The following is a 13,953-nucleotide window of genomic DNA, read 5'->3' on the forward strand; positions in this document are numbered from 1 at the left end:
AGAAGACTAGATTTGAGCATAGAATTTTACTTAAATTACTTCTACTTCTAATAAATTACAAAAATTACTACTTAGGGGCACCTGGGTGGCTCAGCTGGTTAAGCGTCCACCTCTTGATTTCAGCTCAGGTCATGATCTCACAGGTCCTGAGTTCAAGCCGCATGTCTGGCTCCGCACTGTCAGTATGGGATTCTCTCTCTCTCCCTCTCTGCCCCTCCCCCTTCTTTTTCTCAAAATAAATAAATTTTGAAAGAAAGAAAGAAAGAAAGAAAGAAAGAAAGAAAGAAAGAAAGAAAAAAGAAAGAAGGAAAAAGAAAGAAAGATTACTACTTACAAGTAGAGTTTCTAATTTCTGTGTCCTAGCTTTCCTCTCTACTGTTAATGGCTATAAAAACAAAATCCTCCTCTTTGTGCTTTCCTTGGAAATACACATTTCTGGCCATTGATGGATTAAAAAAGTAAGCCTGTGCCTCATCTTTTTTTTTCCCCTTCTTTTCCTGTCTTGGCTGTAGATGTGAGCTCTGGAGGTGTAGCCCTATGGGAAGACCACAAGCTGGATTAGAATGAGGTATGAAATGACCCCCAAATCTCAGCTGCTTTTAACAACAAAGGCTGATGTGATGTTTTCAATTCATGTCCATTGTGTGTTGGCTGTAGCTGTGCATCATGTTACCATAACTCTAGGACCCATCTGATGAACGAGGCGTTGTCTGGAACATGGATGGTCTCATGGCAGAACCAAAAGAGAGATCATGGTGACCAGGGTGCTGGATTAAAAGTTTTGCCTAGATGTCAATTCCACTCAAATTTCTTGGGGAAAAACAAGTCCTATGGCCAAAACCGACAGAACGTAGATAGAGAAGTATAACTCGTCCCAAAGGAGGGCCAGGGAAATTTTTTTCTTTCTTTCTTTCTTTCTTTCTTTCTTTCTTTCTTTCTTTCTGAGAGAGAGAGATTGAGAGAGAGAGAGAGAGAGAGAGAGAGAGAGAGAATCCCAAGCAGGCTACACACTGAACATGGGCTCCATATGGGACTCGATCTCAGGACTGCAGGATCATGACCTGAGCTGAATTGAAGAGTCAGACATTCAACCACCTGAGCCACCCAGGCGTCCCTCCAGGGAAAGTTTTTGAACACTAATACAGTTTAACACAGTCTAGGCTTCTGTTAAACTGTCTTCCGTTAATGCTCCTTTCTGCACACAAAACATAGCCAGCTTGATAGCCAGCTCTCAAGTCCCAGTGAACCAGAGCACCAGGCCTGACGGTCAGTGTTTTCATGGCATTATCTCATCAGTCGGAACGTGACCTCTCTTGTTCCAGAAACCCATGAATTAACAAGATGTCTTCCCTATACACACCCAGTGTGTGAGGCTAGAACACAGACAAGGCAGCTGCTAATAGGGAAACACACAGTAGGTGCTACTGAAATCAGAAATCACACAGGAGACGGACAGGAGTCTCCGAAGGGGTCCTGCACCCCATGGTGAGTACGGTAGTGCCCTCAGAACTTTCTTCAAGGCTCATGGCTCCACCCTCTGGGGGGCAACTTCCCTCTCTGCCATCCGCTTTGGCCACATTTGAAGAGTCCTTGCAAACCAAGCAGATTTCTTGGCCGACCTCTGACAGTACAAAAAGTGGGAGGACCCCAAGTGACCTTTGAACCTTTGATGAGTCACAGCCTCCTGTAGCCTGTTTTACTCAGATTGGTAGCTCTCTGGTATTACACAACTCAGGATGTTCATCACCTTCTTATCTGTTTGCTTACGTGTATCAGTAGCCACACCCACCTCTCCTCTTGAGAGTTCATTCTCAGTCTCTCTCTTTCTGCTCCTTCCCTACCCTTCCCACCTCTGGATTTTGGATACATTGAGCCTATCAGGCTTCAGTAGGAAAGCCATCACTTTAATTTCATTTTCTTGAGCCGTTTCATTAACTAAAGTGTTTCACAGGACATTATCTCAGACCATTGAGAGACGGTTCTAACAGTGAGGTGGTCGCACCTTGATCTGGTATTTGCCCACGACTGAGCCTAAAAAGAGCTTTCTTGTTGAAATCATTTCTCGATTTTCCCTTTAACTGTTGGTGCTGGGAAGAAGTCGCTTCTTTCCACTCAGGAAGCCTAGAATTTTTAGTTTCTCTCAATTTCTTTCATTCCTGTTTGTAAACCAGCCAATTACTTTTGATTCTGTCTCCCCCCCCCCCACTTTTGGTAGTACTTTGTCAAATGTAGTCAGTAGCACATCACACGATGTATGTTTATTTTGCCAAAAACTTCACCAAAACTAGTAAGGTCGATAGGGGAATTAGCTGTAAGTTATCGTAGGGAAAGCATTGTGCAAATTAGGGACACCTGTCCTTTCAAACCGTAATAACAGTCTCTTTTTGTCCCCGTCCCATCCCTGGAGCCAATGGCAAAAATTGTGTCGTCTTGGCTTTGTTTTGCTTTCACTATGTGGTAACACCCTCTGCTCTGCGCTAATTTCTGCATTGATCGGGAGTGTGGTTAAGCCGCGGTGGGCCAAGTGAAACCTCCATCTGGGGTGTTTTATTTCCTTTTCACGTTGCACGTGTAGCACGTGTAGACTGCCAGCATCCCCTGGCCCCATTATCTTCATGCCAGGCTGATGGGCAGCCCCCCGCGGGAAATACTGCCAGTCTCATGGCAGAGGAAGGAGAGAGTATGTGGGAAAACTTGACAGCTAGAAATTAAATGTTATTTCTGCCTCGACTGCATTGATCAAGGCAAGTCCCGTGAACCGGATGGACAGCGTGTGGCAGAGAGGTACAACCCTTCCTCCAAGAAAGGCAGCAGATATCCGTGTGCACATAAGTAGAACGGAAAAATCGAAAAAGCCCGTTTCCTTCTGGCTTCATGGAACTAGTCTACCAGTTTGGGGCCACCTAGAAGCTGGAAAAAACAAAATTCTATTTGTTTAAGCCGTTCCTTACAGTTCAAGAATTGAGCGGTGTCTAATCTGGTACTAAATTCACCTTTACAGAGTTTTATTTGCCCCCCCCCCCCCGCCTTTTGCCCACATTTCTGTTTTCTTAATTTGGGTACTTTCTTTTTCATTAAAAAAGCTTTTTAATGTTTATTTCTTTTTGACCACGAGCAGACTTCCTGTTTGCTTCTGCTAAATAGCAAGGCCCCTTGTATGTACATTTTATGACCTTGGTCTTCTTGTACTATGTAAATAGCATATATGTGAATCGAAAACTAAAGGATGTAGAGCCTGTGGTTATTAATTTTATTGGGAAGTATTTTGGGGTTTTTTGTTTGTTTGTTTTGTTGTGACCATCTAGAATATGGGCCAAGAGAGAAAAGTTTTTTGTCTGAGCAGATGAACAGATTTATTTTTTCGAGTTTGGCCCCCAGAGCAGCTGTGGCCTACTGTGCAGGTCCTGGCTCTGTGCGACAGCAATTAGAAGACACTCTTTAGTGGGACCTGAAGTTTTATGTCAGTAAACAGTAATTGAGAGTTACGGGCATACTCAACTGAGCTGATGAATATAATCAGAAAGAAACTACGTTGCAGCCCTCTTATTGCTGGCGTCCTTCCTTTTCCATCTGGCCGCTCACCTGGCCGACCGAGTAATGGTGGGGATTTGGATGGACGGAGGAAAGGAGCTTAGTTTCCAGCGGGACGGGTGTTAGAGCTTGCTTCTATTTCTTCTTTGTAGAATGGCCTGGGAAGTAAACCTACTTGAGTTAATGTTCGGTTCTGAGCAACTGGAGGTTTGAAAGGACAGGAAGGTAACAACGGCCCAGGGGCACCTCCTCGGGTCCTTCTGGGCAAGGCTTGGAGAGAGAGAGCCTGGAGGTGATGTCAGGAATGTCCTGGGGCTTCTCCACACTTCCTCAGAGGGGCCAGCTGTGCCCTGTGTTTTAGCAAAAATATCCCCTTCGGCCTGCTCCCGGGAAATGGACTTGTCCTTTACTGAATATTAGGCCTTGGTCAGCTGGCACTGAAGTGTCCTCAGATGGCCCTAGAGGGACGTTGTTGGAATAAAAGCATTTGCTTGCTGGATGTGGGTGCCCCCCCCCCCCCCCGGCTCCAGGGCCACCTCTGCAGCGCCACGACACCTGAACTTGGCTCCCTCCAGGGCACAGCCATCTGCAACTCCCAGCCCACCCTGCTAGTAAGGTCTGGGTCTCTGTCCTTGGTGCCTGTTCAGCGGGAGGGCAGGGTGGGGGGGAGCAGCAGCTGCCCCTGACCTCTGCCCTTCCTGTCACTTAGAGTTTTCTTACTTCCGTCCAGCCACCTCCTCCTGTCTGCCGTCCTTTGAGTTCATGATTCTTCCTACTAAGCTTTCCTCACTCAGTTCGCTGTGTGGTTTGTCTCTCCTGATTGATGACTGATAGAACCATAGACTTGGCTTTGTGCCTATTACTGAATATGGAGCCATTTGGATCACAGTTTGGCCTGACATGCTCATTATTTACTGTTCTCCCAGAGGTGACATCTAACCTTTAACGTAGGAAATACATTGATCAATACTGATCACTTTTGAGCTTGTTCCTTAGTAGGTTTGACCACACTCGTATATTTTCTACTTAAATAAAGATGAAACATATTTTTTTGTGTAATTTTTCTGTGATTCAACTTTCTCTCCATATTTGCCAGAACTTTTCTGCCTCTTTGAGGAGGGGAAAAAAAAACACCCATAGCCAGTACACATACACACACACGTACACACACACACACACACACACACACACACACACACACGCTCCTGGAAACAGTACGATATTTCATCATCAAACATGATATTGGACTTTAGGTTGAGATATATTTGGCTCATGTTAAGAATACTGTTAGTCTTGTTTTACTAAGCACTGTTTTCTTCAGGTAAAATAAGTAATAAGTAGGTACATATGCCCTTTGAGCAAATTTTGAATTTAACACTGTTTTGGGTCTTGGGATTTTTTTTTTTTTTAGCACAAATGTTATTTAATATGAAAGCAAAATCTATGTTAAAATGTATGTTTTTTTAAATTTATGCTTTTAAAATTTAATAGTAAATAGTTAATAAAGTAACATGAAAAGTGAATGAGAGGGTTGGGAAGGGAATATTTGATCATGGCGCTATTGGACTATAATTTTTGCGGTCTACTCCTATTTGAAATTTCCATGTAAATTATGCGCATTATACATATATATCCAGTTTGTTTTCTGGAAAAAACAGACTAATTACCATCAAGTCAATATTAAAGTTCTTTGTATTGAAAACTACAGCTCCCCTTCCTTGAGCAGTGGGCTTTAGGACATTGGATTGGCAGGCAGTGGAATAAATAATGTATTTGTGTGTGACTTAAGATGTAAAATGTCTTGTGAAGAGAGGAAGGCTATTCTGAGGAACTGTAGCACTGATATGAAAAAGATGAACACATATTCTCAGAAATAATTTGTTAAAGTAAAACCACCCCCAAATGTATGAATATCTTTCCACCAAATGTTAGTTCTTTTTTGTTTAGGTTTTCATTTAAATTCTAGTTAATGTACCTGGAAGATTGGTTTCGGTTGTCCAATTTAGTGATTCAACACTTACATACATACAACACCCAGTCCCCACAAGTGCTGTCCTTAATCCCCATCACCTGTCTCCCCTGTGCCCCTCCCACCGCCCCTCTGGTGCCCATCAGTTTGTTCTCTGTAGTGTAGTTCTCGGTTCTCCTTTCTCTTTGTGTCCCTATGCTCGTTTGTTTTGTTGCTGAAATTCCACATATGAGTGAGATCATACGGTGTTTATATGAGTGAGATCATACAGTATTTGTCTTTCTCTGATTTATTTCTCTCTAGCCCCATCCACATTGTTGCAAATGGCAAGATTTCATTCTTTTTTATGGTTGAGTAGTATTCCATTGTATATATATGCCACATCTTCTTTAAGTTTGTTTATTTTGAGAGAGAGAGAGAGAGAGAGAAAGCATGAGTTGGGGAGGGGGGAAAGAGAGGGAGAAAGAGAGCATCCCAAGCAGGCTCCCCACTGTCAGTGCAGAACCTGACTCGGGGCTCAAACTCACACACCGTGAGATCATGACCTGAGCCGAAGTCAGGCACTTCATTGATTGAGCCACCCGGGCACCCCTATGTTACATCTTCTTTATCCACTCATCAGTTGATGGACACTTGGGCCATTTCCATAATTTGGCTGTTGTAGGTAATGGTGCTGTAAACATCAGGGTACATGTATCCCTTCGAATTAGTATTTTGTATTTTTTGGGTAAATACCTAGTGGTGCCATTGCTGGATCGAAGGGTAGTTCTACTTTTAACTCTTGTACTCTCAGTGGGAATGCAGACTGGTGCAAAAACGGTATGGAGTTTCCTCAAATGTTAGTTCCAAGAGAAGAATCGGGAAGTCTTTGCACCTGCCCATCTTACATATCAGTCCTGCCTCTACTACTCTGCTCCCTAGTCACTCCCCTCTCAAGTGAGATTATGTCAGAGAAACTACTGTCATGTGAGTTTATTTTAAGTAAGACCAGTTTCAAATTTTTAATAAAATGGATTCTTTTTGAAAGCACAAAAGATGAAATCCCATTAAGGAAAAGTATCAGTTATGTGGCGTGTATTATATGAATGTGATTTTACATCCACGTGAGCCGTAGGACCAAGTGTGACCACACTACACAGTACCTCTGATTTCATTACACCTCTTAACCACTTGTGGGGTCTTGCTTTGTCTATGCTTTGGCTTCTCTTCAAATCACTAATCTTTTATGTTTATTTTCTCGAAGGGAAGAGAGTACATTTTACCTACACAAATCTCAGGCCATTTAAATACAAGCTTGTCTCCAAGATTTGAAAATTGATGACCAATGTATCGAAATTACAAGACAAAGTTGTTACATTCTAATATTTACCCAGAGCAAATCAGTCATATAACTCGTTTGACCGCTGTCTCAAGAGCCACGGGCCAGAACGAAATTCATTTTTATGGAGAAGAGTGATGAATAAAACGGGAATAAGGACCAGGTCTAGGTTCTCAATAGTATTGGTGATGAATTGAAAGGAAATCTTTTGGTTTGGTGTTATAAGTCCCCTATTATACATTTCCCCAGGTTAGCATATACTGTTTCTTGGAAGGACACTCCTGACTAGAAGATTCTTGGAGAAATTACACAGCTTGGAGGTGAGGGGACATTGCCGTGTCCTTGGGGTCCTCCGCCATCGGGCACTTGAGCTGAAACTCATGCCTGAAAACCTCAGGCTGAAAGTTTATGTGCCTCCTTCCATTGCCGCTAATCCCATCACCATGTAAGCCCAGCTCCTTACATCGTTGAAAGAAATGCCCTAAAATAAGGTCTCCCCGCCCAGCCATGACTAGCTACATCTTTATTTTTCTTTCTCAAGCACTACATTGTTGTCATGGTGGCAGAACACCTGGACTTCGCTCCGTTACCCTAGGATAGCTCCACGGATGCCCTGACCGAAAAGATGACAGTGCTGCCCAAGACCCTGCTGGGTCAGCTGCTCTGCCCGCCCATAGGAGATGGTAAGTGGCTCACCTCCTACGCGCATCCTCTGTAGCCACGGGCATCAGGACTCCCTCTTTGGTGATGTTCTCAGTGAACTGCTTGGGGAGGCCCTTGTCCTTCACATCAAAGATTGTTTTTAGAGGACTGTGAATTTACCAATGAAAATGGTGATAAATGAAAATACCTCCTTTTATGGGCAGTCTCTTGCTGGGAATCAATCAGCTGCTATGTTCTGACGCTTTGTGACTGAAACAGGCGTCATTGTCTATTACGACCTGATTGCCAAAGGAGTGCCACCATCTTGGAAGCTGGCCACCATACCAGGTAAGCAATGAAGTCACGGGAAAGGATGATACTGTCTTAGAGTTGACCATGGTTAAATGCTGTGCCTGGTGGTTTTGTCTAATAGTCCACAACAAGACGTATGGTGGTGACAAGGACTGTCTCTTGCAGGCTTTTGACACTAATGACGATAAAACTATCAGTTCACTATTGAACATATGATGCTGGGCTTTTTTTGTTGTTGTTACTGTTCACTCAACAATTTTTGGAATGTATCCCATTGTCCTCAGTTTACTAAGGATTTTTAACTTTACAGTACCTACAGCGAGCATCTTCAAATGTGTTTTTTAGTAACCATTGTTACGAATATGGTACCGTAGCAGGGTTGACTGACTAATTTGGCGAATCACCTTTATGGACGTACCAGTATGGAATCATCCTTGTGTTCTGGGAAGGAACCCTAGGAGGCAGTCCTCAAGGTCTCCAGCGGAAGATACGCCGCTTAAAGATCATCAGAAACCAAAGTGTTTTCTTTTTTTTTTTTTTTTTTTTTTTTTTAATTTTTTTTTTTTTTCAACGTTTATTTATTTTTGGGACAGAGAGAGACAGAGCATGAACGGGGGAGGGGCAGAGAGAGAGGGAGACACAGAATCGGAAACAGGCTCCAGGCTCTGAGCCATCAGCCCAGAGCCCGACGCGGGGCTCGAACTCACGGACCGCGAGATCGTGACCTGGCTGAAGTCGGACGCTTAACCGACTGCGCCACCCAGGCGCCCCAAGTGTTTTCAAAACAACTAAGTTTCCAAAATAAGGGCTGTGATTAATTATGTCTTCCTTGTTGATAGTGGCTCTGAATCACACAGTTCCTTGGTAAGACACGACGCATCCTTTTGCTGAATTTATTATTTACAATTTGGGACACACAAGCTGTGGCAAACCATTACAAGTGATGTCATAAACATCTGAGTTCTCCAAGTTGATTACGATCAATTCCACTTATTATTAGGGTTGCAAAATAAGCTTGTGAGCCCTCACCTCTGTCTTAAAGTCAAACACACGATTTTTATTTCCAGGCAAGTCTTTTAGCACTTCTGAAGCCATCTTGTGCAATGCACTGTTTCTAGAAAGCCTCTGAGGACTCGTTAACTGGAAGGAGTGTGGGAGAAAGTTTTTCAAGTAAAGGAAGATCTCTAAGGAGAAAAACTAATAAATGCCCCCTTGGGGCCCATGCGTTTTGGTCTTTAAGAGGTTTCAGCTGCACAATCAGAGTATTGTGAGCACCAAGTCAATCCTCTCTGAAAAGAGGCCATATCATCTGTTTTGGCTACTTACGTGATTGATACTCCATCAGTCTGAGATACAAGGACCTGGAGCCTGGGAGAAAGCCTTCAACTTAGGGAAGTCTATAATGGGAATAACGAGTAGGTTTTGTTTCCTCTCTGTTTTCTCTAGTACAGGGAAAAGAATTTCTTCCCATAATCCCTCTTCCCCTCAGGAAACATATTAGGATTTGAAGACAGAGAACAAGTGAGTGTTAAAAGGTTTTTTTTTTTTTTTTTGCTTTTCCCTGTCCTCTGTGCACGTATACTCAGGGGCTTCTCTCAGATGTATGGTTTTGTCAACATGAAAAGTAAAAACAGCCAGTAATTTTACCAGAAAAATGGGTTTGTTTGGGAATAGCAGAGGATTTGCAGTTTGGGACACACAAGCTGTGGCAAACCATAGGCAAGTCCAGAGATCAAAGGAGAGGAGTATTACTGTGTAGAGAAAAGGAGGAAGTCGGGAGGGGCTGCTTTAAAGGAAAGCCCAGTGGAGGAAAGTGAGGGTTCAGGGTGGTGACAGTTTCTCATTGGCTGAGTTGTGGCATTTTCTTATTGGCTGAGCTTGTTGCTGGGCAAGAAGAAAGTCTGCCTTCCTCCCGCCGGAATAGTAAAGTAGGTTTCTTCTGCTCCTTTCTGGTCTCTTGACTCCATTTTTAAATGAGGTTTCCTTTACTCAGTTTCCTAGTTTAGAGACAGAGATGTGCTGGTAAATGTTTAATGACTGACTCTGAGAGAAAAATAAGCACACATATATGTACGTACGTATATATGTACAAATGGTGTATAAAACATGATACTGCTTGAAGGTTGATGTAAAAATTTCTGTTAAATATTTCTTTATAGAGTTGTAGAAATAAATTTTAAGTTAAAATGCTTCTTGGAAATTCAGGTTAGACCTAAAACTTCAAATGAATTGCTATTTCTTGCAAAATAGCAATTTTTATAATTTTTATAAAATTATAGCCATTGTTATAATTTTATTGCCAACAGCAGTGTCACAAAATCAAACTGGAAATAACTGCTTAACTGCTTGGTTGCCATCCATTTCCATGACAAGAAGTCACACACACCACTGACCAATGAGTTTAGAGCTGGCATAAATGTTGGTTATTTTCTTTTATTTCTTTTTTAAAAATTTCACCGAATCAGAAAAATGGGTGTCGGAATATTGCTCAGATGGCAATGACGTGAGCAACTACCTTGCGCAATCAGATACTGGAAGAATATTTGTTAAATACTTTAGGTTATTTACCCGTGTCTACGGATACATGGCTGGTGCAGTGGCTACAGATGTATCCCACTTTTACATTTAATCCACATTTTCTACACAATGTTCTAGATGATCAACAAAACCTTAAATTTGAAGAGTCAACAAAACAATAAGTAAAGTCCTGATTTACAGCGCTCGTTGATTTCCATGGTGTAAAAATCCCACCAGGCTGATTTCTAGCTACCGGCCCATCTCTGAAATCAGAGTTGGGAAGTTGTGCGCAGCATCATGCCGTTAAATGGCCCTCTGTCATTCACATGCGGTTGGTGGGAATAGCCTCAGGAGCGCAGACGATAGTCAGTGTTGGCAAATAATCGGGAAGTCGTGAGGATCTCCATCTGTTGTAAATTTAATTTACTTACTTGCAACTTTATGTAATTTAATTTTTTAATAATGGTGCTGCTGGACAACAAGCTTGGAGAATCCCCAAAAATGTAACGATTGGGCCTCACGGGTAGCACGACACTGGCTCTGCGGTGACAAGTTGTAGGGATTAGGCCGCAAAGGTGACCCCTCCGTGCCTTGGGTGGGGCTCCTCTGTCTCCCTCACTGGACCTTGGCCTTTTCTCTGCATGGCATTTAGTGACTCCCTCATCCAGGCCCGGCTCTCATAGTCTTGTCCTTGGAGAAGTCAACCCAGTAGCTCTCATAGACTTCTGTACATATGTCTGCTGCAGCAAAAGCTTTTTTAAGACCTAACGATTACGTGAAATTATCTGCTTCGTTTATCTGTTCACTCCCCTATCCATAAGCTCCTTAAAAGGTGGTCTGGTTTGCCACTGATTTCCCAGGGCCAGGCGCAGTGTCTGTCACATGGGCATGCTCAGTAACCCTTGTTTGATGAGTGGGTGGATGACATTTTAAGTCCTTAACTATACTGATGTTCCGAGGCTACACCGTGTACTTCCTGGTGTATGTTTCCTTAATAATGCACTTGGTTCATTTTTATATGATTCTGTTTTGGGACTTCTGCATGTACTCTAGTATTTGAGCGTGGTTTCGAGTTTTCCTGTGCTACGTTTGTCTTGTTTTGATCAGAGTAATGTTAGCTCATAGCATGCCATAGAAGTTACTGTATTTTTTTATGGTTTATAAAATCTGGGTTTGTTCGTTGGTTTAAGTTTCTGGTGGAAATAGAAGGCATCTGACTAAGAATGTATCATCAAAGAATTATATTCAGAAGTCATTAGAAATAATGTATTCTCGCGGCACCTGGGGGGCTCAGTCGGTTGAGCCTCGGAGTCTTGATCATAGCTCAGGTCTTGATCCCAGGGCCGTGAGTTCAGGCCTCACGTTGGCCTCTGCGCTGGACACGGAGCCTACTGTATTTATTTACTTTCTAAGTTTATTTACTTATTTTCAGAGAGAGAGCAAGTCGGGGAGGGGCAGAGAGAGGGAGAGACAGAATCCCAAGCAGGCTCTGCGCTGTCCGCACGGAACCCGACGTGGGGCTCGATCTCACGAACCTTGAGATCATGACCTGAGCCGAAATCAAGAGTCGGCCACTTAACTGAGCCACCCAGGCACCCGAACGCAGCCTACTATTCTCTGTGTGACCGTATTACTAATACGATACACAATTAGCTTTATTCATTTCAGTTTAATTTCAGAATTTGCTTATTTGCCCTCAGATTTCTTGAACCATTAACATGGCTCACATTTCCCCCCTTTTTACACATGGGCAGCACTCAGTACCCAGTTTCTCTCTCTTCCTTCCTTCCTTTCTTTCTTTCTTTCTTTCTTTCTTTTTCTTCCTTCCTTCCTAACTTCTTTCTTTCTTCTTCTTCACTTCACAATGTATCAAGGAGTTTTTCCTCTATCATTACGAGAAGGCTGGATCCAAACCAGATGAGAGTTCATCCATCTGGTGCACAGCAAGCCAATAAATGCAGACACTGAGCTTCGGCAGTGGAGAAAGATGGGCTATTTGTTGACATGGTGCCATCCAGGAGAACTGGAGCTAATGCTCAAAAGTCCTGAACTGCCCGATGGCTTATACAAGCAGCTGGGCTTAAAGGGTGAAAATTCAGGGTAAGGGGTAAGGGGGTCAGGGGTTTGGATCATGCTGATTGATTAGGGATTAGGGTCAGCTGAGATATTTCCTTTCTCCATCGTCTTATCCATTCTGGTGTCTCCCTTTCTGGTGTTGGTGTGACTGCAGTGAGATAGTCGTTCTGCTTCGGGGGTCCTTGCAATCTAGGGGCCTGGAGAGAAACATTGCCAGCAGATTGCAGTAGTGACGTCATACCTAGAGTCCAAGGGCAGACGTTCTACATCCTGTGACTGTTACCAGGCTGCAAACTATTATTGTTTTTTTCTTACAAACGTGGCACGTTAGATTTGTTATCTCAGGCAGAACAGCATCCCCCCAGACTTTTTGGGGAGGCAGCTTTTATGTTTTCCCTGAGGCACTTTTACAGGATTTTTTAACAGTTACTAAGGGTTACGAGACTCTGGTCAGAGGCAGCTAAGAGCCATATGTGTATAAATTGTGGAGTCGGTGGGGGCTTGTATCCCAGTTTCAAGAATGATTCTCATTCATTTTTGTGGCTTTCCAGGTGCTCTAGTATGAGTCTGTCCTGGAGATTATTCACCGTTTCCCCTATGATGGACATTCACATTATTTCCAATATTTGATATCATATAATTATAATAATATAAAATCCTAATAATTATAATTTCCAATGTTTTATGTGATAATATTTCACATTATAGCATATATAATTGTAATAACTATGTGACCAACTTTGTACATTTTTGCTATCTCATATACGTGGAATTGTATTTTCAGGGTACATTCTTAGAAGTGAGAATTCCTGGGCCCAAGGTTAAGGCAGATGTGACTTTGTGAGATTTTACTCAGTGTCCCCACCATAGGTCTTCTATTGCTTTACCCTGCCACCAGCAAGGCGTACATGTGCCCGTGTGCCTGTGTCTCCCCAACATCGTCACCTACGTGTGTTGTACGATTTTTGACCACGTGAGAGGCAAGGAATGGCTTTTCCTGTATAATTTTTTTTTTACCTCTATAGTTTTAATTTGCCCTCTATTTTGATTGTAAATGAAACTATGTTCCTATTTAAGGGCCATTTGCCCTGTTTTCCCCCTGTGAACTTTCATCTAGTTAAACAGGAAAAGCTGAATTTGTCAGGATGTTAACGTCACTCTGTCCACAAGTCTGGGATGCCGTCTTATTTATTCAGAGCTACTTTTGAGTCTTTTAGGAGTGTTTCAGTTTTTTTCCCGTGTGGGTTTTGCATGCAGACAGGTCATTTTATTGTGTTTTGCTTTACTGCACTTCACAGGCACACATCTTTACAAACTGAAGGTTTGTGGCGACCCTGCGCGGAGCGAATATGTCAGCGCCATTTTCCTATAGCAGCATTTGCTCACTTTGTGCCTCTGTGTCACGTTTCGGTAATTTTGCGATATTTCAAACATTTTCTTTGTTATTATATTTATTATGGTGATTGCGATCATTGATTATAATTCCCTGGAAGCTCAGATGATGGTTAGCCTTTTTTAAAAGAAATAGGCTTTTAAATTAAGGTACATCCATTGTTTTTTAGACATAATGCCATTGCATGCTTAATAG

This window comes from Lynx canadensis, chromosome B2 (genome assembly GCF_007474595.2).
Source record: "Lynx canadensis isolate LIC74 chromosome B2, mLynCan4.pri.v2, whole genome shotgun sequence".
Lineage (NCBI taxonomy): Eukaryota > Metazoa > Chordata > Mammalia > Carnivora > Felidae > Lynx > Lynx canadensis.